The sequence below is a fragment of the Haplochromis burtoni genome, unplaced genomic scaffold (assembly GCF_018398535.1).
Source record: "Haplochromis burtoni strain Fernald_Lab_line unplaced genomic scaffold, NCSU_Asbu1 Contig_223, whole genome shotgun sequence".
NCBI classification, from domain to species: Eukaryota; Metazoa; Chordata; class Actinopteri; order Cichliformes; family Cichlidae; genus Haplochromis; species Haplochromis burtoni.
This window is the reverse complement of record NW_024582584.1, coordinates 930,957-958,277: the sequence shown is the minus strand read 5'-3', so window position 1 is coordinate 958,277 and position 27,321 is coordinate 930,957. Positions and strand designations below refer to the sequence as shown.

General features: G+C 42.2%; 1 protein-coding gene across 4 annotated transcripts in view; it reads left to right on the top strand.

Moving 5' to 3' along the window:
* Nucleotides 1-11,400: 11,400 nt before the first annotated feature.
* Nucleotides 11,401-27,321, top strand: part of LOC102289833 (voltage-dependent T-type calcium channel subunit alpha-1I) — a 284,041-nt gene continuing 268,120 nt past the window's right edge. For 2 of the 4 annotated variants that reach the window (XM_014338250.2, XM_005936824.2), the window contains exon 1: nucleotides 11,401-12,062. The gene's annotated coding sequence lies outside the window, so the exon portion shown is untranslated. The remainder of the gene's footprint in view (nucleotides 12,063-27,321) is intronic. The other 2 variants (XM_042226696.1, XM_005936826.2) reach the window with 1 other exon arrangement.

The following is a 27,321-nucleotide window of genomic DNA, read 5'->3' as shown; positions in this document are numbered from 1 at the left end:
TTAAAAAAGACGTTTGTTCCCCCGAGCAGTGAAGTGGAAGTGGAATCACAGCTGCTTCATTTACACCAGGGTAGTCGAGCCGTCTGTCACTTTGCCTCCCAATTCCGTACCCTGGCTGCTAAGCTAAAGTGGGGAGACGCTTCTCTACGCTCCATTTTTCTGGAGGGACCGGCTGATTACATCTGAGATGAGATGACCGGCCGTGAGGCCCCAAAAACTCTGGATGAGGCCGTGGACCTCGCCCTGAAGATCAACCAACGAGGGATGTCGCGGCCTCGCCACACCCCTCGGGCCTTCAAACCCTTCCAGCCTCAGAGGGCCACATCTTCGCAGCCTCCTCCCCCCTCTGAAGGAGCCGCTGCTAGCCCAAGCAGTACATCCAGCGAGGAGTCCATGCAGCTGGGTAGACTCTCCAAAGAGGAGAGAGAGACGCTGGCGTGAGGGTCTCTGCGCCTACTGTGGATCAGCTCGACACCGTCGTCCCCAGTGGCCGCTACGTCCGGGAAACGACGACGGCAGGTAGACTGCGGGTGAGTCCCACCTGGCCCTTCCCACTCCTCTGACCCCTCTCGTTTTCTGTTACCAGTAATATTTCACCTGAAACACCAACAGTTCTCATCTGAAGCCCTCCTGGACACCGGAGCCGCTGAGAACTTCATCGACCAAAAGCTAGCCTCTCGACTTCACATTCCGTTAACTTCCGTTGATCGATTTCTCCCGGTGACCTCAATAGACGGGCGACCCCTCCAACCCTACCCGATCCAGTTCCAGACCCAGCCGGTTCGCATGTCTATTGGAGATCATCAGGAGGAGGTCCGGTTTCTAGTAGTCTCGGCCACGTCCTCTCCTCTCATCCTTGGATACCCCTGGTTCCGTCAACATGACCCCCACATCTCCTGGTCTTCCTGCCAGATCCTGGATTGGGGTCCCCAGTGTCCACGCCTTTGCCTTCTCTTTCGGACCCAAAAGAACTCAAAGTCAGGAGAGGCCTCACCCCCGGAGCCCATTGATCTGGATAAGATCCCTCCAGCTTACCACGACCTATCTGAGGTCTTCAGTAAGAGGCGAGCCTCTACTCTACCTCCTCATCGCTCCTACGACATGGCCATCGAGCTCCTCCCGGGAGCGGTCCCTCCTCGTGGTCGCCTGTTCTCTCTGTCACCCGCAGAGAATAAGGCCATGGAGGAGTACGTTGCTGAGGCTCTCCAACAGGGCTTTATTCGCCCTTCTACCTCTCCTGCTGCTGCTGGATTCTTCTTTGTCAAGAAGAAAGATGGCGGGCTCCGCCCCTGTATAGATTATCGGGGCTTGAATAAAGTCACTGTCAAGAACCGCCATCCTCTTCCTCTGCTATCCACCGCACTCGATTCCCTCTCCCAGGCCTGCATCTTCACCAAACTAGACCTACGCAGCGCCTACAATTTGGTGCGCATTAGGGAAGGGGACGAATGGAAGACGGCCTTCATCACCCCTAACGGGCACTGGGAGTACCTGGTGATGCCCTTCGGCCTCTGCAACAGCCCTGCTGTCTTCCAACATCTGATCAACGATGTCTTGCCTATCCCTCACTAAACCAGCTAACCTGCCTAAGCACTTCTGCCTCTCCCCAGGTGCAAAACAGGCATTCCAAGACCTTATCCACCGATTCACTACGGCCCCCGTCCTGCTCCACCCTGATCCTGCCAGAGATTTTGTGGTGGAGGTGGATGCCTAGGGTTGCCAACCGTCCCTTAAAATACGGAATCGTCCCGTATTTAGAAACAAAAGTACACGTCCCGTATTGAGCTAATAAGGGACGCACTTTGTCCCGTAATACAGTGAGAATCAAAAGTAGTCTATAAATGTTAATGGAATTAACGCTTTGTTTGAAAACATAATTCCCAGCCCCTCTCCTGCTTTGTGACCAATGAGCTGACAGCACACTTATGACAATTCGAGTATGACAATTCAGATTACCGCTCATCTCATTGGTCGAGGAAAGGTCGCTTACGGAGAAAATACCGGAAGACAACAGATGACCACAACAAGAAGCATGGCCAACAGGGAAACAAACGCCGACACTGCGGTGCAAGTCTCGGACGACAGTACACCTAAAGCTGGGCAGACACTGTGCGATTTTTTCAGTCGCGTTATTCAGCTCCTGCTCAAACTGCACGATTGACTCGCAGGGGTTAGAAGTTCATAGGTCACGATGCAGGTCTCACACTATACCGCCCGATGCTCTGATGCGACCTGAGTGCTCACACTGTGCGTCCATAAAATTAAGGTTATAACAGAAAATCTGTCGCTCGCTCTCCCTCTCTGTCTTTCACTCACACAGACACACCACCACCATCAACTTTGCTAAACTGCTAATGAAAAACATTGAGCAGCAATGTAAATCCAACTATTTTCACGGTTGTTGTGGTCGTGATAATTTTGTGAGGCCACATGGAAAAGGCTCGGATGAGCTTTCCAAAGTTCTACAAGTTGTGCCTCCATCGCTTGTGTCCAGATCACACGCTGCACAGCCGTGCTGCTCCGTCTTTTTCACCGACGTTTACGTGTTTGCGCGCGAGCAGTGTGAGCGGCTCACGAGCGATTGATGATCGGGAGCTGGTCGTGAGGTGTTAATCACTTCTCGTTACCCCACGTATACTACACGACGCACGATGAAGGCCAAAATCGGTCCGATCACTCAAAAATCGTCTCAAAATGGGCCTAAAACCGCACAGTGTCTGCCCAGCATAATGTTTGTTCCCCTCAGAGAAAGGGAAGAATGGGAAAAGGAAAACACCTGGCTGGAAAAAGTTAATATGGGCATGTGCAGTGAATATCAGCGCTATGTGGCCAGAAGTGTGATAATATAACTTATTTTGTGTAATAAACAACTGCAAGGATAGATGATTACAACAAATAGATGACTAATACATAAAAGTAATACATAGATGAATAATGATGATGAGTTAAGATGCGTATCATGGGAACAAGTGGGTTTACAAACAGGAGCAGCTGATTAGCATTAGAAAAGCTGAAATAATACCTCAGCTGAAGCCAATTGTACTAAATGCACTAAATGTGCACTGTTACAAGAATATTTTTCTTTCTATTGTTTTCTATTATTTTAAGTTAAGCAGGACAGAGTTCTTTTAAAGAAAGATTTACTTATATTCTCAAAAGTTAAGCATGACAGGCTTCTGTTTAAGAAAGAGACCTGTTTTATTGTGTTAATGTTGTCATTTTGAGCTAAAAATAAATGGCTAAATGATCATTTGTTTCACATGTGTTCATATCACAAAGAATACACATCTGCTTAAATCAAATTCAAGTCAAATGGTTAAAAAAATAATTTCACACACAAAAAAAGAGCTAGAAAATTCACCACACTGGGAAGGGTGAAGACAACTGGGTCGCCCGGCCCTGGCCACGAGGTGTCCCTTATTTATTTTTCAGGGAGTTGGCAACCCTGGATGCCTCCGATGTTGGCGCTGGCGCCGTCCTTTCTCAACACGGCCCGGATGGAAAACTTCACCCATGCTGCTATTTCTCAAGGAAATTTTCTCCCACGCAGCAACGGTACGGTGTCGGAGACCGAGAACTCCTGGCCATCAAGTGGGCCTTAGAAGAGTGGCGGCATTGGCTCCTGGGAGCGAAAGACCCTTTTCTGATCTGGACTGATCATCAGAACCTGATCCATATTCGTTCTGCCAAGCAGCTCAACCCAAGGCAGGCCCGTTGGGCCTTATTCTTTGAGCCTTACAATTTCCACCTCGCCTACCGCCCTGGTTCCAAGAACGCTAAGGCGGACGCTCTCTCCAGACAGTTCGCCCAGGACGGCCTCACGTCAGACCCTGGACCTATCCTACCTTCTCATTGCTTCGCTGCCCCCCTTCGGTGGCCCTTGGAGGACTCTATCCGGGATGCCCTGACCGCCGAACCACCTCCGCCTGACACCCCTGCTGGGAGGCTCTATGTACCATCCCGGTGCCGTCAGGAGGCCTTGCTCTGGGCTCACTCCTCCCCGCTCTCTGGTCACCCGGGGCCTGACAGGACCCTCCAACTCCTCCGTCGTGCCTTCTGGTGGCCCTCCATGACTCGGGACGTCCGTGAATTCGTTTCCTGCCTGTGACACCTGTGCTCGGGCCAAGTCCTCCACTCAGCCGCCCGCTGGCGACCTTCGCCCTCTCCCTGTGCCGGGACGTCCCTGGTCCCATGTCGGCCTTGACTTTGTTACCGGCCTCCCATCCGTGGACGGTCTTGACACCATCCTCTTTGTGCCGTTCTAGGCGTCCTGCCTCTGTCCTCGCCAAACGGACGGCCGAGCTCCTCCTTGGACCATGTCGTCCGGCTTCACGGATTCCCCAAGGACATAGTCTCTGATCAGGGGGCCCCAGTTCACCGCCAGGTTCTGGAAAGCCTTTTGCCGCCTGATTGGAGCGTCTCCCAGCCTCTCGTCCGGCTATCACCCTCAGACCAATGGGCAGGTTGAACGGACCAATCAACAGTTGGGGCGCTTCTTGACGGTGCTTCGTCTCCGCCCAACCGTCGCTTTGGCCTCGTTACCTGTTCCACCGCTTCAAGTGTGGGCTGAGCTGTTCTACATAATCCGTTCACGTCTCTATCTGCCACCGTGGTCTCTCGCCCTTTGAGGCGTGCGCGTGATCAGCTGATCACGGGGCCGGGTTTAAAAGAGAGCCACCCACCTGTTCGCCGCTCAGACATCGTTCTCTTCGTGTTAGGAGCTCCGAAACTTTGCCGACGTCAGTCTCCGCCTGATTCAGCAACTGTGAGTGTTTTTCCCTTCGATCCTTTTTCTCATCCCGGCTCCACTTGCTCTCCGTCTGTAACGCCAGTTCCGAAGCCACGCTTTGTGCACTGATCATTACTGGAATAACTGCATGTCTGTTCCAACCCACCGCTAGCCTTCGCCGCGTTTGGGTCTAGCCAGCACGCCACACGGGCACGCCAAATTATTGTGTGTAATTCGCCCAATCGTGACACCTTTTATGGATTTTCATTATGTGAGAAAAGCACTTATCATACAGGAACTGTATATGTGTGCAAAACAAAGTGGAGTTAGACCATGAACTCAGTTGATAGTGTTATTCTAGAATATGTATTGTCATAGGGTCTTTACCTCACAATATAAAGCATTGTGATTTGTTGCAATCTAAATAAAATTGAATTGAACTGAATATTTATTATGATGCCATTTTCTGCTTTGATAAAACAGGAGGCTTCACATCAAGCTCGCTCTGACAGCTGCTGTTGATGTTGGAGCTGTCGATGCAAACTGGTGAAATGTTATTTCATTTTTAACTAAATTCAGCGCCCGATGGCTACTTTGACACTGTGTCAATAAGTCCAACACTGAATCAAAATTTACATTTCCAGACTCCCATTTCAGTTCAAATCATTTTTTCATTTTATATGGCACCAGTTCAGAACAACAGTTCAGTCCTTTATATTGTGAGATAGGGCCTAAAATATTCAGTGTAGAACTCCAACGATCAGACGATTTAACAGGAAGACCTCCGGCAGAACCGAGCTTAGGGAGGGGCAGCCATCTGATGCTACCAGTTGGAGGGTGAGGGAAAACAGAAGGGATGAAGGAGGGCGTGTAAGATCACAAACAACACACAGGACCGCATACGCAAACACACACCATAACTAAGGAAGGTTGTCGGCATAGTGCTCTTCTTCTTATAAAAATAACACCGACCAATCAGAGTTTGGCAAGATGAGAGCACGTCAAACATACAGATGACCATTCAGCCTGAAAACAATAACCGTGTTTTGTGACATCCGGGTTTTTTTCTGGTTGTTGTCAGTAAAATTTAATTAGTCTTGCCAACAGCTGCTTTTAGATTATTCTTCTGTTCCTCCTGTTGTAAGCCTGCTGTAGACAAGCATGTGCAGAATGCCTAAAAGAAAAATCAATTTGAGCGAATCTTCGTGCTGCTTACCATATTTCAGTGTCACCTCATTCTGGTCACCTCACATTTATGCATGCAGACCTGACTGTAAAAAGAGACAAGTGGACATTAAGCTGAGAGCATGAACGTGACTGAGATGCACAACGACTGCTTTGCCTCCAGAGGTAGAATTACGGTCCATTGTCTTGGAGGCCACTTGACCTTCCTTGTTGTGTTTGCAGTAGCGAGGGACAAGGTGAAATCCAATATGAGCTTGATAAACCACGCTGCCACCTGTGCTGTGCTTCACTGTGGGTTTCTGAGAGCAGCTGCGTGTGAGATAAAGAAAGATGTGTGCTGGTAAAGAGAGCTCAATGCCTGCTGTGGGGAAAAAGAAAATCTCCTAGATTTTGGTATCCATACACACATCAATTTCCTTAACTGCCTAATCTGATATGCATGTCTTGGGCATTGGAAAGACCCTGGAGCATCTACAGGCTCACTGCAGACATTTAAAGCCCACACAGAGCCATAACCAAGAGGTTCAGACCCCAAACTTTTTGCTGTAAGCAGAATTTTCTGCAGCCAAGATTAAAATATATTATATTATCAGGTTCTGTATCTTTTTAAATATATCTCATCTTTCCATAACCAACTGGAAAACAGTCAACCAGCCATTGGGAAACAGCCAATGGAAAGATGTAAAGTGCCAGAGACATTTTCATCTAGAATTATTTGCTTAGTTGCAGCTTCTATAGACTGTATATGAAAGTGCATTAATTGTGCATTATTCCCAGTTGCCAGCAGGGGGCAACTCCTTCGGTTGTAAGAAAAGCATCAAATTGTATCACAGGTTATAAAGAGACGATCCTTCTGCTCACATGATCTATGCTTTCCTGATGGGTAGCACACGACCGGCAAATAAGGCACAAGTAGCCTGTAATTACCTGTAATTTTGTTTACCAAGTCAGGTTTTTGCAGGAAACAATAAAATAATTACATTAAATTAAATTACATAATTTCAAATACTGGGTTATTTCATGATAAATATCTGGAAAAACAAACAAAATTTCACCATCTTACATCTTTTGTACCCTATACTTTCCTGCAAATTGTACATAAGTAGAGGGTACTTGCACCTTAGTCACTCCGTAACATGACCCATGCCCCAGAAAGTACAGGGTACTTACAGTGTACTTGTTTCATTGTTTCCTGCAAAAACCTGACTTGTTGCCTGCAAATTGCATGTAAGTACAGGGTACTTGTGCCTTATTCGCGGTTATAAAGTGTTACTGTAAAAATATTTTGTTTTGATAAGTGGTTGAAAATAGGAACCTTGTTATCATTTAATTGTTTAACTATTACTTAATTACTTTTTTTAGGACAAAAGGCTGGGAGCCTTCAAAAAAAATATAATACCCAACACTTGGTTGTCCCAGCATCTCTGCATCGATGTGTAGCATGCATTTTTCCTGTTCTTTGATGCCTTTAGTTAGCCCAGAACTTTGACAGATCAAGAAAAGGGTAACAAAATGTGAGGCACTTATATACAAAGCAAGACTGCAGGTGGTACTTCAGGCTTTTCTCCCCATTGCTAGTCTTTGGGCTAAACTAAGCTAACAGCTTCATATTTGCTGTGCACAATCACCAAAATGTATTTCTTGTGGACTTCAGGTGCACATTTATCTCAATACTGCAAAACAAAAAGAGTAATGTTAAAATCTGATTAAATGAGCAAGACCTACACATTTGTTAGCAAGTCTTCTGTACAGTGCTGTCGTTCTATGAGCCTTTGCAACAAAAGACAGATCTCTGGCACGATCCCCAGACGTGCCATCGGCTTTACTGGCAGCGGAGTGTAATGTGTTTTGACTCCCTGCATTTGCTCATAACTCAGTGTCATTCGTTACTGAACAGCTTAAAATGCAAGTAGGCAGGGACAAGATGAGGCATCTCTTGAAATACTGAGAAGTTGGCAGTTTTAGTCTGAAAACAGAGAAACTTAATTTCGAAAGACAAAAACCTCAGCACCTTGTGAATTAAATGTCCGGGTTATTTATCAGGAAATCGGGCACATCCTCAGCCAAGCCTTTGTCCTATAGGGGACATTAAACAGGTTTTCTGTTCCAGAGTGCAAAGTGGTACATTGTCAAGTGTTAGACAGGATCATAATGTCTACAACAGCCCGTATTAGTATATGATAAATTTCTGCCAAATAAAGGAGTGTTGCTGCAGTCACTTTGCGAGGTAGCTTTACCATTCAGCGGTGGCTGGCAACTGAATTTTCAACTAGAAAGAAATCATTTTCTTAGTTTATTAGCTTAATTACAATTTTTACTGCCACTGCCACAAGAGAAGAACAGAGCAAAAACACCTCAGATCACACAGACAAGCACAAAGGACATTAAAAAATTTCATTAAGGAAATAACTGCCTGCAGTGTGACAATATTGTTGCGTGCACCATTCCCACCGCCTCGAAACAACCTGTAGTGATGCAAGCTCGTATTTAACGCACATGATCACGAGGCAGAGTCAACAAGGAAAAGTCTCACAAACAGTCAGAAACCATAACGAAACATCAGAAGAAGATAACAGCAGGAGCATCGTTTCTGCTGTTACCCTTTTATGCAGCGTCACTGAAACATTTCTGGGCCTCAAGTCTGAACCACTGATGTCAATAGTGGAGGAGCTACTGTAAGACAATCACTGATGATTCATGATGCAGCCTACAGATTGTTTGTGCCATCAGTATTTGCTTGTTATGATTACCCAAACTTTTGATTTGAAAGAAGTCCAGATCTTATTCTGTCCAAATGTAGCCTCGATCACCACACCAGTACCACCAGCAGCAGTATCAGTGGAAAATTCAGTTCATTTCAATTCACTTTACTTCACTTCAGTTCATTAATTTTATTCAATTCATTGTATCGGGTGCAAAATCACAACAACAGTCACCTCAAGATACTATACTGCAAAGCAAATGTCCTGAAATGATAAAAAGAAAAAAGCGAGGCAACAGTGGGATGGAAAAACTCCCATTTAGCAGGAAGAAAGCTCCAGCAGAGCCAGGCTCAGGGGGGAGCATCTATCTGCTAACCGGTTGGGGGTGAGAGGAGGAAGACAGGACAAAAGACACACTATGGAAGAGAGTCAGAGATTAGTAATAACTAATGATGGGAGGGTTCTGGGTCACCTGATCCGGCCCTAACTATAAACTTAACCAAAAAGTATATTTTCAAGCCTAATCTTAAAAGCAGAGCAGGTTTCTGAATCCAAACAACGAGCTTGTTGTACAGAAGAGGCCCCTGAAAGCTGAAGGCTCTGCCTCCCATCTACTTTTAAATACTTTAGGATTTACAAGTAAGACCATTGTCTGAGAATGAAGAGCTCTGTTGGGGTGATATGGTAATACAAGGTCATTAAGATAAGATGGGGCCTGATTATTCAAAACCTTGTATGTGAGGATCAGGATTTTAAATTTGGATATGGGTTTAGCAACAAAGAGAAGACAGTGCGGGAGAAATATGCTCTCTCTTTCTAATCCCAGTCGGTACTCTCACTGCAGCTTTTAAAAACAACCTGCAAGAAATGAATTACAAACAAAGTGCAAGAGTTCTTGCCATTGCTTTTGCTTATACTTAGCATTAAAATAAAGGAGATGTGCATTTATTATGTAAAAGGCATCTTTGACATCGAAAGCATCTCAGGACAATCATAAATCTTCACATCATACACTGCTCACAAATCAATTTTCAAGGCAACATTTTTGATAGCATAAAGTAATCCCTGAGCTTTTTACTCTCATTTGTCTACGTCTGTCTGCTGATGGTCAGTATCTATCTGACTTGGACAGTAATGGAGCAGTTTGAAACGATTTCTACAGAAATCATCTCAGATGTGAAAAATCAAGTGATCTGCTCATTAGAAATGACACAAAGAGTGACAGATGGTTTGATCTTTTCTCTCCTAACTGTGACCTTTACCACCAGCTTCCAATCTCCTCAAAGAAATTAGCCCTTTGTAGTGTGTTTTATTGCTTGTTGGTTACTGATTAACATCAGTAAACAATCCGACAGGCAAGATGGTCTTCTTACACATATTTTAGGGAATCAAAGGGGTAATCAAATCAGTAAAGCCAGAGTGCTGGTGCCAAAAAAGTAATTGCTGGGATTAGACCTGTTATAAATTAGCTGTTGACCTATAATCTGTCAAAAATGGGTCAAATAAACCTCTCATGTAGGATATCAGGTTATTTTGAGCCAGAAAGGGCATCCCCGTGACAAGGTAGAAGTTGTTATTGGTTTTTGGCAAAGTGACAGTTATATTTAGTTTATTTAGCCATTCAAAAAGTATCACTTACGTTAAAAATGTGTTTTTCAAGAGAGACTGAGGCAAGATGACAGCAGAGATTGAAAAAAATACATTACAGTTCAATAAAGACATTTTAAGTACCAAAAAATGCAGTAACAGGGAGTCACAAAGATAAGTGCAGAATATGCCATTTCTTTATTCTATACATAACCCATTCATAAATTAGTAAATTCTTTTTACTAGTATAAGCAAAAATAATAGCCATTAAAAATATATAAAAACATCGGGAATCACTTTTTGGCACAACATCGTTTTAACCCGTTGCTGTCTTTGGTGCTGATCTTCCAATCTGCGACTCTGCGCTCACTTCCACCCTTCTTTGTCACTCACCTTCTCACTGTTGCGCGCAAAAACACGCAGCTTGATTCCCACGTCTCCCTCTCTCTCGCTGTGTCTCGCTGTCTCTGCCACGCACGCGCACACACGCCCCCTTTAAAATATTCATTTGCGACACCTCAAAGGTCCCCAGTTTTTTTTTTCCTTCTTTGTGGTTTCCACCTGTATCTTTCAGCGAAAACACTGGCGCGGACAAACACAAGCAAAACCACATTACAACTATATATATATATATATATATATATATTCCAACTTTATTGTATTAAAGCAAGAGACTCTGAGATGGAACATCTGTTCGTTAACATGTGGCGAAAAAACAAGGCTCTGCTTTCCTCCCGATCACACATGAATGACAGGAAAGCGGCGCCCGGCTTTAGAAGCTGTCAGTCTCATTGAAGGGTTTTCATTTCTTTTGCTTGAGAAAAAATCAACCACGAGCCCGCCGATGTTGTATGTGCGTACGCTCAGACATGGCCTGAGCAAACTGTGAAACCCCCACGGCTTTAAAAATCTGCACGGGGGACCCACCGAACAGTCGCACCAGGCAGGTTCGAGTCTGCTGCGCTCTCTTGTGCGACAAGGTTAAACTGGTTCCCAGTTTTTTGTTTTGGTTTGTTTTTTTGTAGTTTTTTTTTTCTGCGCCTCAGTTGAGGAATTCCCCGAGTTTGGAGTGACGAGTCCCGCAGGGAGACGGCAGATTAAACCCAAGAGTCGTCGGGGGGGGGGGGGGGGGGGGGGTTCGCCTGCCTTTGCCTGGCAATTATCATCAGAGGACATCATTGTGAAGAGGCTCGTGGCGGGGTCGTGCGGGAATTGGAAGTGGAAATGGTGTGAGCACACACGGGGGGGGGGGTTATCAGGAGCTGCTCCGTCATGTCTTGTAGTCCGTCTTTACTCCTGTTAAAGGTTTCGGATATTTCCCGGTGCGGCGGCACTGATCACAGCCTTTAACTTCTCCAGTTTTCAGGGCGCAGCGCGTTAGTCTGCACTGATGGAAGCGTTACTGCTCTCCTGCTCAACTTGGACACGATCTGGGGGCCCTTCATCAGTGTTGATCTCTCCGTTTCGGTGATCACAGGAGCGGGGGAAAATAAGACTGGGCAAGAGAGAAGAGATGAAAGACGAGTGGGTTTCCTGAGGCGCACCGTCGAATCCGGTTTTGATGCGCGCAGGTGTCCATTTCATCAGTAAATTTCCTCTCCCTCTTGCAGTGATTAAACTATCGTATACATTTTTTCTTGTTTTTCGGTGGCAACCAGAAAACACATTCAGCTGGAGTGCTTTGAACACAGGAATGCTCCTGGACGGATATTTGATTTGGGTTTGAGGGCAATCGCTCGGAGTTACAGGGAGCAAAGAGGAGGGGGGAAAGAATTTGGAAAGTAGAGCTTTGATTTACGGATTACTGGGCTTTTTCTTCTCCTGAACAACTGTAGACACGCTCTTTGATGTCTGAAAAGGTAAGAGAAAGCCACATGTGTTCTCCCTATTAACTGTTGCTTTTATTCTGTGTTATCAGAAGAATTATCACGACAAAAAAATGACCGGAATGCAATCAGATGTGGCAGATAAAAGAAAACTGATCTCAACGTGAAGACGAAAGGATTGCGTCTTTGCACAGATACCTTAATCTATCACTGATTTCATGCAATGTGAGGCTTTCAGCTTCAGATTTGTTTGTTGAGAAATGAAAAAAGGGGGAGAAAGAACTTTAAAGTAAACATGATAATCATCGTAAAATCCTGACAGTTTGTGTCCAAACACACAGAAACAGCACAGATTATTACGATTACGTTCACTGTGATAGCAGTTAATGATTTAACGAGGTTATTAACTATGCGGTGCCCACGGTGTTTAAAATATATGGTCCATGTCATGTGACTGCTTATCGGAATAAATTAAAGACGCTTCACCATGACGATGGTCGGTCTAAAGCGCAGTGGATAATAGATAATGAATTTCTATTTTCTGCACATGGCTCCGGGTCAACAGGTCCGGGTGAGCCCCACCGCCCCCGTCTCTCTCTCTGTCTCTCTGAGCACGTGAACTTCTGTAAAGAAAGTCAAATTAAAAGAAAGAAAACCAAAGAGAGTGCTTCATCTGCATCAGCGTTACAGTGTCAAAAGTGTTTGCAAGCACAATGATCCTTTTACTTAATTGACTTTTATGGAGAAGGATTGTCAAACAGGCAACAGGGGGCACTCTTTCAACTGCTTTCAAGCATCCTGTTGCCTTTTTAACTAGATGAGGTTTGCTGCTGCATGTCAGACATGATATCATGAAGAAGATTCACTGCAGTCTTTTTTTTTTCAAAAAATAGAAGAAAAAGAAAAAAGAAACAAAAAGTAAATATGCTTGAGGAGGGTGAGAATTAAAACCAAAGGATGGTATTTCATTTCATCACCAATAATGAGAAGAAGGGAAATGGATGCAACTGACGTGACTTCCTGTCTCCCATGGGGGAACTTTTCATTTATACTTTTTATTTTTTTATTTTTTTTCAATTATTTATTTATTTATTTGCCTAAACTCGCGATCTTCCATCCCTTTGACGTTGTTTGGCCGTGGTTTTGCGGCCTGTAAGGCAAAGGATTAGGCTTGTGACAACAAAGCTTTTTAGTGCAATCCTCCAGAGAAATGTGCGACTGGTGGGAGAAGCATTAATGCTTTCATCTTACCACTTCTGTGATGGCCTCCGAGCACAAGCGTTCAGATTTCCAACTGTCTCAGCTGAGCTGCTTGGCAGTAACTGCACTGTATCCTGTGTATTGACCAGTTGTGAATTTGTTGAATCATGTTTGAGCTAAAGGACCGCTGACGCAGATTAAAACACCTACTGGTTTGGACAAGAACTCAAAAATATGATATTTCATTTATTCACATACAGGCTCTTTCTTGGTGCAGTATATCAGTCTGTTCATTGGGCATTTTGAGGATAGGCTGTATCAGTCATCAGCTCTAATTAAATGATAGTCACGATTCAGTGGGCATTACCTATTTATCTTAACCTTCTTGGCTAGTGGACAGAATAAAACCAGTGTCCTCGCATTTGCTTTGTTGGCACAGACACTGTTAGGCTCCTTTATTTCTAAAAGATGTTGAATGTTTTGTGTGGAGTTTGGAATGTGGACCCAAATGCAGATAATGAAGCATACAGAAGTGCTGTCCTAATGGTGAAGTAACACAAAACTCTGAGAAATAAACAAAAAAAACACAAGAAGCCTGGAAATGAACAAAGAACAAAAGGAAAATAGAAGTTACACACAGGTGAAGAGAATCAGAGTAAAGGAAGAAGTAAAACTAATGCAAGACCTGAAAAAATGATAAAGTTCAGGAGCCATCCGTCCATCCATACCACTCGTCCAATTCACAGAAATCCCAGTGGCCATAGAACAAAAGGTAACCCCAGACAGGCACCAGTCTTGCGCAGGGTTACCAAATAGACACAGACCACTATTCACATTTACTGCCAATTTACAATCACCAATTAAATGCACATGCTTGTCTTTGGGCTGTGGAGGGAAGTTGGAGTACCCAAAGAGAAAACATTCAGGACCAGAGACAACATGCAAACTTCACACAGAAAAGCTGCAGCAAGCTGACAGGGTCCAACCAAAAATGACAAAAGCTACACGCAAGACAAGGTTTATTTGATGCAACCGTGAGGGTAGAAGCGGATATTACAAGGTAGAGCTAACGCAGGCTGGAAAACACTGGGGTCATTATGACTTGAGGCGACTTTTGTTGTGATTTGGCGCTATATAAATAAAATTGAATTGAATTGAATAGTAATATTAAAAACTAAACAGAAAACAAGCTAAATATCACCAGAAACAAACAACAAGAAAGAATAAAAAACAAGAACAAAACAAACAGAAATCCCAAACTCAGCAGAACAAGGAGGACCTGCACCAGGATGGTTGTATGCCGATGATCAGATACTTTTTCCACGCATAGCTTACCCTTACTTATTGTACTACTACACTGGTTTTGCGTTTAGGTAAATCCCACACAAATAGTGTTACTTCTTTGGCTTTTTAACATCATAAAACATAAAAGTTGGTCCGAGTACTGTTTCATGTTTGTCCAATGCTCCTCTGCCAATATAATTCACCTCTCCTTGAGTACACAAAGCAGCGGCTGGTTTTCAACCTGAGCAAAACACAGATCATATATCCCCCTTTCTTCTTCTGCGAATGAGAAAAACCAGGCCAGTGATTGCAGAGAGCGGTGTGGCCCAATCAGTGTCTACATGTTTTTGTGGAAATTGTTCAGACGTCTACAGCATACTCAATTTAAAATCACATTTACTGTTTGTTCTGAGGGGATGATGACTAACAGCAGCAGGTACCAATGCCAACGTGCGGCAAGTGAAGTTTCAGCCCTCTAATGTGAGGTCAAAATGTAATAGAGAGGAAATGGAATGAGGCCAAAAGTTGACACTGAAACCAAACCCGTGTTACAGTTTAAAGGCTGAATACCTTAAAGGACTCTGCACTGGGGACACTGGGGTTAACAAGAATGTGTTTGGTAAACCAAGGTCAATCCAAATCCATTTTTCTTTTTCTATTTCATAGTGTGTTTGCTTTTGTGCATACAAACCTGCCAAAGTGCATTGTAGAAGGACCAATTTTAAATTTCACTTGCAGTGAACTAAAATTTTCAGGCTTTTCTTTTCAATTTTTGCACGTGTGAACAATGGAAACTAGATCACATCTGAATTTCAATATCTTTGACTCCTGTGTGTCATGTCTGTGCTTGTTTTCCAAGTATTTGTTACGGTGTAATAAAAATGAATTACCATACCATTTTAGACACATGTTCTGGAAATCACAAGCGTCTGTATTTAAGAATAAAGAGGCTTGGTTTATAAACATGAACAAACCCTCATTTCAGTGCTCCACATGGGACATATGTGGTTTTAATGTCTGAATGGCATGGCTGCTGAGGGATACGCAAAGCACTCAGAACAGTTTAACACATTTTGGGGACAATACTACTCACTGATATTTCCAATAACTTAGACTAAGTATTGTGCCACTCACTAAAAATGGCTTTTTTGTTGCCATGAGACAAGTGAGTCACTGGTTGTCATATATTGTTGACGTTTTGCATATTGCTTAGCTACATATTACAAAAAGGTGCTTTTTTAAGCTTTTAGTTTTTAGTTTTTTTCTCAAACACTGTTTAACTATAAGGGAAACAGATTAAACATTTTAGAGGGGTAAAACAAATATGATGGCCATTCAGACACAGCAACTGGGCTGCAGCAGGAACAACACGACCTCTCACATACTGTTAGTCATAGAGGAGTATGTTTAATGCACAGAGAGACTCGCGGGTTACAATATCACTTTTTAAATATAGAGTGGAAACACATGAGGGAACCATATCAAACAGATTCAGACGTTCACATCCTCAATACGATCAGTGAATCCAGTGAATCAGTTTGGTCACACACTCACTGGCAATGATGGTGATGTTGAGAATGTCAGAACCATTAGCTAGGCCTAGTTAATAGCTCCAGTTGTGCATTTGACCCACAGTGCAGAGTTTGGTATTGCCTCTGAGTAAAGGAGACGGGAGCTGCTTTGGACTCGTGTTGAAGGGCTGTGTTATAGCAGTGGTTAGTTCTGTGTCTCGGTTTACTTTGTTTTGGGGCTTTTTGGCATTTGTAGAACAACTGTGTTCATGAACGTCGTCTTCTTGAGCTGGTCCATTTTTATGTAAAAAAAAAAAAAGCACAAGAAGATTCAATTTAATTTAATTCAATTTGTATATTTTTTCCATATTACAACAGCAGTTGCCTTCAGGTGATTTATACTGTAAAGACCCTTCAGTAATTGAAGGAAATCCCCAGGAATCAAACCACCTATTTTGAGCCTTTGGTGAGAGTGGGAAAGAAAAACTTCCTTTTAAAAGGAAGAAACCTGCAGCAGCCATGACCGGTTGGGGGTGAGTGGAGGAAGATAGGATGGAAGACACATTGTGGAAGAAGAAGAACTGATTTACTGTTAATGTCATTAGTCACAAAGCAACTGGCTGTAAAAGGCAGGGGGAAGAAAAGAACACGGGCAAAATACTCTCTTTATTAATGTTTTATAATACAAATGTGTAGGCTCAGGATAACTCTATAGCCTCGTGATGAGGGTACATACTACGAGGGCACAAATGCCATCAAGAGCGTCCCCAGTTCAATTTTGGTCTGGCCAGCACTTTATTGCATGTCACTCCCCTGATCTCTCGGTCATATCACCTGTCTGTCCCTGTAGCTACTGTCTTAAAAAAGGGCAATGCAAAAGTAACCGTTTGAGAAAATATTTAAAACCCAACATACCTACAATAACCTAGACTGAATGCAAATGCACTTTTAATTTAAAAAAACCATTCATTTAACTGTTCTTCCTTAATGATTGGTTTTAAATCATACAGACAACTTAAATGTTTAAATATAATACAAAATGCTGTGTTCAAAGTGAAAAGGCAGCACAATATTTCATCTTCTATATCATCCATGCAGGATGTATATACATAGAATTCAGATATCAACGTCCAGCAGTTGTTCTTACCAAAGTAATACACTACATTGAATAAGCATGCCATTATCCTGCTGTGGTGTACGGGATGGAAATGCATTAAATAAATTCTTGAGAGAAGAGAGAAGCCCCCCTCTCTTCATAACACTGTCAGTCCTCTGTGAAATGCTGTCATACCTTTCCTGAACTGTGTCCGAACATATCAGATTCCTTTTTTTTTTTTTTTTACAGGAGAATGCTCCTAGCACATTGGGGGACTGAAGGAGATGGATATCTCCTTGGCTTTCCCGGCTCAAGAAGTCCACATTACCATTTAATGATGTTTACATCTGGTCACTTGGAAGGTCAAGTGAGGTGCTGATCCTCATTGTGGTGGTCACAACAGCTGTTTTGAATTCAAGCTGCAGTGTGTGTGCAGGGCGTTATCTTAGACTGTGAAAGTCTTTCTTCAATTATACATTAGCTTGCAGAACTCTTCTGGCCTAAAGACTTCCAGGAGTTGCACCATTAAGGTACAACACATACTGCAGTAAAACACACAGTAACAGTTAACTGTCAGGTGCAGACACCCTCTGGCTTTTTTTAAAGGTAGGGAAGAGATGAAAGAGTGACATCACCTTTATAGCACCTGTATAGGGTTTGGTAAATGCACCAAACCCTATACATTTTAGCACCTTCTCTGCACCTTTTCTGTGAAACATCAGTCTCTCCTTGCCAGCAAGCTTTGACCCCCCCAATCATCCCCACCCCTTTGCCAAATACTGTTTACTTCTTTGCTGCGTTAAATAATTTAGCAGTTTTTGTGACAGACACATTTTCGATCTGAGCACCAACTGTTTGGCTTGTTTGGATCCTGTTTGCCTCGAGGTGTATCGAACACTGATTGTCAGACCTTATTAAAGGCTGTCACATGCTACCTGTTGCTTTAACTGTCAAGCTCCTGAGCTGGAAACACACAAACACACCTGGCTTCCCCAAAAAATGTGTCTACATTATAGTTCATATCTCTAAAAAAAATGTGTTTAAATTACTTTGCAGCACTTGTTTTTGATAGTTCATGTTTTTGGTCTGTGGAAAATAAAACCCACTTTCTTTTTCTGCCTTCTTGGCTCGCAGCAAAATTTAGAATTCATTTCAAAATGTTATTACATGCAAGTACTTGCATAGCCCCTGCTTGTGCATCAGTATTTCTTAAGACTGTCTTCTAGCAGCCATCTTCTTCCATAATATACATATAAACAAGGCATGCTAACTATTATGATTACTAATAATTATTTATATATATATATATATATATTTTTTAAAAAGACAATAATGCCATAATGAGAAAATGTATTTCTAAACTCTGGAGGATTAAAAGCAAGTACAAGTAAGACTGTGCTCAGCATTTCTCACACCACTGATGTTTCCTGCTTTCTTCTTTGACTGCACTCCTCCTTTGTTCTTGTCATAAACTGCTAAAAGATTACTTTTGTATTGGCAGGAGCTCCACCTGCATACACTGGTATTAATAAATTGTGCAGACAGTATAGATATATTGTGTGGAAGTCACTGTAAAGGGTCCTAACAAGATGTTTTACCATTTGCAGAAAATGAACAACTTATTATTTGAAAAAGTCTAAAATGAATGTGCAGATTGTAAACTGTAAATATTTTTGGCAATTTTAATCACTGTACACAGTGTCCTTTGATTTTATACCACTGATCATGCAAAAAAAAAAAAGCCATTTGAAGCTATCACTTTGATCCGTTGCAATGACTCATTTAATATGTTGGATTTTAAAGTAACACAATTAAATATTAATTGCTGTCACCCAAAGGTTCACACTGAAGCCAAACAGAAGCCTAGAGAATCATTTAATATTCAACACGGTCTTTTTCAGCTTTGAGCTTGAACCCTCCAAACATGGGGAATAGAGGTGATGTTGCATTTGACACCTGAGCATATAGCTAATGCTCTCAGGATCATCAGTATTTTAGCTAAAGGGCAACGTGAGTTGTAAACATTGTACTTGATGCTAAAGTTGCACATGTGTTATTGAAACTGACTGAAGAATAACTGAATCAAAACATTATACATGAAGATAAAGAGCATCCAGGTACCTTGTTAGTTACTCCACACCAAGCATATGAATCACTTATTAAGTACAGTTTTAAACATTTTCTAATGGCAATGTGAAAAAGGGCATGGGAAAAAGTGAGGTAGTGTTAGTACATTTGGATGGGGCAGAAAACCTAACGCTAAGTAGCTCTAGTTCCTAAACCTAACCAATCCAAGAACGACAATGAAACTATGAGTGAAGTGAGTGTAGTCAATAAAGTAATCCCAAATAGCTGTTGGTGGGTAAATGGACTGATTCTTATATAGCGCTTTTCTACTCTAGCAGACAAAAGCTTGAAGCATGCCACAGTCATCCAGTCAAACAAGCATTTCTTTTATGCTTCAAGTATCTTGCCCAAGGCCCCTTGGCATGCAGACTGGGGTAGCCAGAGATCAAACCATCAACTTTCAGATTAGTAGGTGACCTGCGCTACCTCCTTAGCTATCCCTAGGGTGGGGGTAGGGGTTTGATTGGTGGATTAATAATATTATAACACTTTTACATAGTTACCAAAAGCTCAATTTATTGTATCACCTCAGGGTGCTACAATAATACAGAGAAAACCCAACAGTCAGACGACCCCGTGCAAGCAAGCACTTGGCAACAGTGGGAAGGAAAAACTACCTGTTAACGGGAGGAAATCTCTGGCAGAACAAGGCTCAGGGAGGGGCAGCAATCTGCCGCAATCAACTGTGGAACAATCCAGTCCAAAGCAACATTTGCTAACTACTGCTAATTTTGGGGGAATGCTGTTAAACACAAAATGTATTTAATTAAGTGCTTTGCAAACCTTACGGCTCAGCCAGGTTGTTCATGGCTACAGTGGCTGCAGTTAGGGGGCTAGTGTGCTACAACATCATGTTTGGAAGACAGATTGTGAGACTATTTCCTCCTTGTCCACAATGCAGTACTCCAAGCTCAGTGATAGGAAGTTACTGTCCACACAAACAACCCTCAATCACTGCAAGGCTTGTTGGATCAATACGTCCTCATAAGTCAGAGCCCCTGACCCTGACTGCAGCTCATTATTGCCCTCTGGAGATGAGGGTGACACACACACACACATTCTTACACAATGACACACACTCATTCATGCACAGGTGTTGTCTCTGCTACCAAGCCAACCATCCCCAAAAGGCTTTAAATATCCTTACGTAGAAGGCTGGGACTGCCTGCATACTCACACACACATGCACACACCCACAGGCTGCAGCCCAGTGGTGCAGGGAGAATTGAGTGCCAGGGGGGCTAACAAGTGGAGGAGATGCACTCAGGGAATAGAGCTGATGAACCGAGCAAATGACAAGCAGACAAGGGACTTTCGTACTGTTAATAGCATTTCTTAGTATACTCTATTTTATTGTTTTTCATCACCATTAGGGAACATATGATGACTAAAAGATCAATCCGCCAGTCTTTGCACATAAGTCAAGTCTTAAAGACTTAAAATAGTGATTCCCGACACATTCAGTTACTTTACTGTTCTGCAAATAAAACTGCTCCTACATCACCCTGAGGATTTTTATCAGAGAACGTGTGGTTAAAAAATGATATTTTAATGTTCTGTCAGTTTACAAAGTGATTTGGATATTTAGAGCAGCTAATGGTTTCAGCACTTGTTATAAATGTAGAAGACGTGATTAAAAGATCAACTTTCTTTGCATCAGTTTCAGTTCTGCTGTACATTTGTTAACACTGTTGCAGTTTGAGTAAGTGTGTGTGCTCTCGTTCATGAAGTGTTAATGGTGTTGTACCTCTTATCCAAACTTAATAGTGTTTGTCTTAAAGGTTTGCGCCTCGCCTTCCATAACATGTATTTTTCAGCCTCTGTCTCCCCCATGCATGGAGGCCGTTCTCCTGGTAGACACAAATTGTTATGAGGAGCTGATACCAAGGAAGCACTCCCTCGATTGCCAAACTGCTCAGGAGGTGATTGATCGTTTTCAGTCAAAATACGAAGCAAACAAAGCAGGGGGTTATTAGGTAGGTACCCTCAGCATTATTTTCTCACTAGTTTCATAGTTTCAATCAGCTTAAACCAGGTTAAGACAGAGGCTGTTAAGAGCTCGTGTTTGTGTGTTTCTTTTCTGTGCTGATTTTCTCTACTTTATTATAATAAATGACTTTGGGGGATTTTATGTAACTTACTCACTCTGGTCTTTAAAGTTTCAAAGCTTCTTTGCCTTAGTCTACAGCTGAGTCAGCATCCCATACTTTCTCAGTGATAAATCTAACCAAACACCAGACAATTGTACTTGGATGATGGATAAAATTAGAGCGCAAAACAAGATGGCATACATAGTTTGTGTTTGATTTGAGTGTTTATTTTCTTTGTGTTGCTATACAGATACAAATATTGTCGATGTCTTACAGTGAACTTAATGATGTAAGTAAGGTAAGAATATTATACTCTAAATATCAGAGGGCTGCTACATCATTATTCATTATGTAATCTGCTTCTGCTCCTCTGTGCATTTGTAGAATTTTCTTCTACCAAATAAGACGTTTAAATAGTAGGAATTACAATCGCAACCACAAAGTGTCTGACATGCATCATAAACTTCATTTGTTTGTTGTATCCATGTTCTAAACTACTATGGAGTTAACTCATTTACGAGTCCACACAATAGAAAACAAAGGTAGAGATTCAGTTTATTGCAGTTTAATTAGGATAAAATATTTGGTAATTTAAAAAATCTGCAAGTATAAACAAGACTGGTCAAGAAGAAGAAAGACAAAGAAAGACAAGAAGGATGATGGTAGAGACAGTCGCGTACAAAATGGTAGTAAGATAAGCTATTGTATGTTTTGCCACTTTTGGCTATGTGGCTATGTGGCTATTGTTGTTGGGAGTGAATTGGACGGAAAGGAAGAACTATATCAGAGGGACAGGCTTAGCTTATTGGAGGCAAAGTTAGAGGCAAGTTTGAGGTAGTTTGTGCAGATAGTGGATATTACGGTGGCCCTGAGAGATCAAGCAGATTGCAACTTCAAAAAACACTGCCTAATAGAAAAAATGCTCTAAAAAAGCAAAACAAAACCAACCAACAACAGCAACAACAATAAGACAAAATGGAAGTGGGGAAATGATAAGCTCACAGACCAGCTTTGAAAAAGAAGCAGAGCATTTATTAGTATTGTAAAGGAGGAAAGGGGTTAGGTAATATGTCTTATAATCACATGATTCATATTAGCTGAATGCTATTAACTGTTTACTGTTAGCATGTTACTTGTCACATTACTGTTTTCCCCATTTGGCAGTTTTGTTTTCTTTTTGTTTCTGATTTGTGTTTTTGCAGCCATTTTCTGTTTGCTGGTGTTTTCTTAAGTTGCAGTGCATTTGATCTCTAGGGGCCACCGTAGAATATATTGGCAGAAGGATGTGGAAGACTGAGCTGCTAGGCAAGAGGAAGAAAAAAAAAACAGAGAGGAGGTTCATAGATGTAGTGAAAGAGGGCAGAGGGTGATGCAAGGGGGTGAGATGGAGGCAGAAGGTCCACTGTGGCAACGTCTAAAGGGACCAGCAGGAAGGAAAGCCAAGCAAGTAACATTCATTTTGGATATTCATTTTGGATATAACATTTTATGTTAAAGTGATTGTCCTCTTTAAAAAAAACAAACAAACTCCATAGCATTTTGTTTTTGGTGTCAAATGGCAGTACGTTACGTTCAAGCTAAAAAGAACGTCTGGTACAATTTGTGCTTTGTATTCTCAATGCAGGAAGGTGATGTGCAAAGGCCTGTACAGGCTAGCTGTGAAATGAACATAAATTCTCTGTTTGTTTTTTTCACAGCACCTGCATTTACTTTTGTTGCTCCCACCCCACACACATCTGGCCAGTGAGTGGACTGAACAGATGGTCTCACATTGTTTGTCGTGACGCATTTTGATTCACTTGGATTTTTCTCTGTGTGAAAACAAACCAAACCACGGGGAAAGGTTTACAAACTCATCAACTGATGCAGACCAACAACTTAAAAAAGCAGCCCCCAACCTTTTTTGCGCAGCCGGTTTAATGTCAGACAGTATTTTCACAGACCGGCCTTTAAGGTATGAAATGATACGACCAAGACAAAAACTGTGGTTTTTTGTAAATATAATAATAAACGTAAATTCACTGTATTGTGTAACTTTATTAGCAGCATCCTCCTGAAATGCACCAACAACATTGAGAGTAACATCCTCCTCTCTGTCTCTTAATGCTCTCTGGTCACTATGGTAACACGTAAATATTTCTTTTAAAAAAATGACACACAACTACAACACGGGAAAAGACAGGGACCCGGGGGTTGGGGACCGGTGCCCCCAAGAAGCCTGTGTCTGTGGTAGTAGTTTCTTTTTTGGTCACTTTCAATGACTGAAGCTTTAAAAAAAGGTGAATTTGCTATATTCAAATGTTCTTTGAGGTCTGAGTCAAGGGACAACTTGCGAGATGGTAATTGGGCCTTCAGACTTTGGATGGTAATAGAGCAGGAACTGAGTACCTCTGCAGGTTGGATCTCACATGGACACAGACTGATATGCAGCTGTGTGTGTGTGTGTGAGTGTGTGTGTATTTATACTATTTTTGTGGGAGGAAAGAGATAAGAAGACTGATGCAAATGTGATTAAAGAAAGAAAAAGTCCGACATTTATGGTTCCACGGCAGAGTAGTAATTACGCACAGACACGCACACAGAATCGACTAGTTATCTGACCGGCACCTTAATCAGCCAAACTGAACAGAAGCGTGTGCCTGTGTGTGCCTCACAAGGGTTTCTGCAGACCAACTCATCACTACCAGAGATTATAGAATGCATGAGTAATTTTCTACCGACATCCATGTTTTCCGTGTCACATCTACCTTCTCCCTCTCCTACATTATACATTTTACCATCTGCCATTTTGACAGCCTGCTTGGAAAGAAGATACTTTTATACAGTGTTGCCTCTGTGGGGCTTTTTTCTGTTCCTTTGTCTTCTCCACTGAATGCTGTTATTTTGTGGAAGTGGAGCAGAGGGGAAAAGCATCTGTTCCTGCTTCATCACTATGCATAAAGGTTAGGTATTTGTGCCATCTGTAAACAAAACCTGCTCTGAGACAACCTACATTACACCCACAGGCGCTAGTCAGATATAAGTATGGAAGATTATAGTTCAAATTCTGCATGTTCCACAGTGTAGTCGGGTCTTCATAAGTGAGTAAACTGTGGCTTTAAGCTAGCTACGTGGGATTTGTGTTTGACTTCAAAGGAATACAATAAATAACATAATGCAAATATAATGTTGAAGGCAGCGTTATTCTTCAAGATATACGTTCTGCAGGGAACACGTCCCTCCTTCCAGAGGTGGATATACCTGCATATACACACCAACGCTCCTCCAATTTGTCCAAATGGCAGTAAAAAGATAGCAAATCTTTTCTATCGCTCTCTTTTTTTCTTTGTTTTGGAATGGAAACATAATAGCTCTTCAAACTGCCAATCATTTAATAATTTTTGTATGCGCCATTACTCCAGAGAACAACCATTATGAACTTTGCTGCTCATTATTTCAATGTAGCACGTGGAAAAAAAATATAATAAAACTTGCGACAGATTATATTTGAACTTGGGCACTTCCATCTGATGCAACACAATGAGAACGAAATGCAACACCGACGAGGTGCAACACAAATGCAACAAAACTGCAGTGTGGAGTACAGACATGGGGTGGCATTAGGGTGGAATGTGGACCTGTTCTAATTATACCAACCACTGAGTGCATGTCGAAATATCATGCATATGCTAATCAGCTACAGCAGAGTTGTATACCATTGATCGTCCTGGCAAACCTTGGGCGTTGGCATTCACATGGTTTTTATTCATACCATCTAAACTAAGCACAACCCCTATGGAAGCGACATCTGCTAGCAGAACGGCTATTAGACAAAAAGCAGCTCAGGAAAAGTTTAGGTAACAAGGCAAAGGGTCCAGGATGTCCTCGAAAAATCCTCTATGGAAATCTAATCAAGCGGTCTCTGGCTGGGAAAAGCCTTAACCACCCTTCAGCCGTGGCCATGCCCAGGCATGATCAGAAAATTATTGGCAGCTTCCTGTATAGACTAATAAATGAGTCTTATCCTCAGGTATAGTTCAGGTGTAATGCACATACTTTCCTATTACACACACACATGCAGTTATGCCTTTTAACAAGAGTTGTTGTGTGAAGCAGAAGCTGTGCTTGGTGTTAAATGCCTTTGAGAACAGCTCAGGCTGATACAACTTATTTTTGTCTCTGATGTAAGTTTGTTTATGAGGTTTTCCTGAAGGCGTTCCTGAGGACTTTTTCCTAAAGTATATCATTGCCCTGTTTTCCCATTCATTCTACACCACCGTTCATTTCTACATGAATAAGTTTGAAAGCATAACGTGGATCTCCAAAAATAGTCCATCATAGCATTGCAAAGTGCATATTACACACAAATTCAAAATCTAAATACTACAACTGTGAATGTCAAATACTTGCTGGCATGATTTGAGGCTTAAACTTGTTTTCCTGTAATGTGATTTGCAAATACATCCTTCACCTGTGAATATGACATATATATAAGATTATTTATTTTATTTATTCATTTATTATATGTGGTATGCCCATCATCCCTGCCATGTGTTGATTTGTGTGTTATTTCATATTTCACTGTATTTCACTGAGCTGAGTTGTGTGTGGATGGCTGTAGAAGAACAAACAAACAGGAAACTGTTCACTGGAAAATATTTCTCCCTCTGTTTATTCTCACTAAATTGCATAATGCTCCTTTTACCCAGTGAAATCAGTCATCATTTACTTTTAGCTTTTCCGAGAGCTCCTCTACACATCTAACCATCTGCCTGTTCAGCCACAATCATTCTTCTTTACCCATCTCCTCTGATCTATCTTCACACGGCTCCATTTTTTCCCACATCCACCTTCTCCCGTCCTCATGTTTTCTCCTTGTCCACTCATTCTTCCTCTTCTCAAGCTTTTCCGTCGCACCTGTAATTAATACTCGCTCACCCCCGCTCTCGTTTCCCACCTGCCTGCTATATGGCCGTCATTGTTTGCTGCTCCCAGCACACTGAATCATTCTGAAGGACCACGGTGTGCGTATGTGTGTGAGAGTGACGCTGATTAGCATATCTGCTGATAATAAGACTCTCTGCTGGTATCTCCCATTGTTTATGTTTACAGAGACACATGATTGCATGCATCTCGTTTAAGTGTGACGACGTGTGTGTGTGTGTGTGTGTGTGTGTGTGTGTGTGTGTGTGTGTGTGTGTGTGTGTGTGTGTGTGTGTGTGTGTGTGTGTGTGTGAAATGTGTTCATCTCCCTGTTACTCCACACCTGATTGTCAGGAGTGGTTACTCGGTGCTGGCAGCAACCAGCTGATAATTAAAGCAGACCTGAGGAGAGAAAGACAGAAGAGAGGAATGAGCAACAAGATGAAGCAACAAGCCGTGAGGCCAAAGAGACGGCGGGCCTTCTGAGACTTTATATGTTTAAATGCAAGCAGTTTAGATTTCATGTTGTGTGTATTTTTTGTATTTTTTTGGAACATGTGCACCAAATGCGTTTTTCTTTCTGTTATTTCTCTCTCTTTCTCATTCTGGCTGCCTGTGCAACTAAACCGAATCCACCCACCTCCACTGGCACACATTGTCGTGTTATTTTTGCTTCTGAACCATCTGTAAAGCTGCTGTATCACTTCACCTGCACACCATCCACAACCTTGGTATCTTGTTTTCTAATTTGGGAAAATTCCATCTAACAGGAGGGAAATGTCTCTTCTTGTTGCAGTTCAGGATCTTTGTTTTCTTCTACATACAGATATGGCCTCTGTCCTCTGTAACGTAGTATTTACAAAGAAAGCTTCCGAGAACCACAAGCTCGAGGATTTCTTTGTTATTTTTTTTCCATGTAAAACAGTAAAATAATGAATATAAAATACTTAATATCAAAACTGATTTCTTTGTGGTTATTTTTAAATTGTATTAACTTTCAGTCATCTTCAAATTTTGTCTGATGACAAGCTATATTACTAAAGTCATATTTCTTTTTTTAAGAGACAAACTAACAAGCCAAT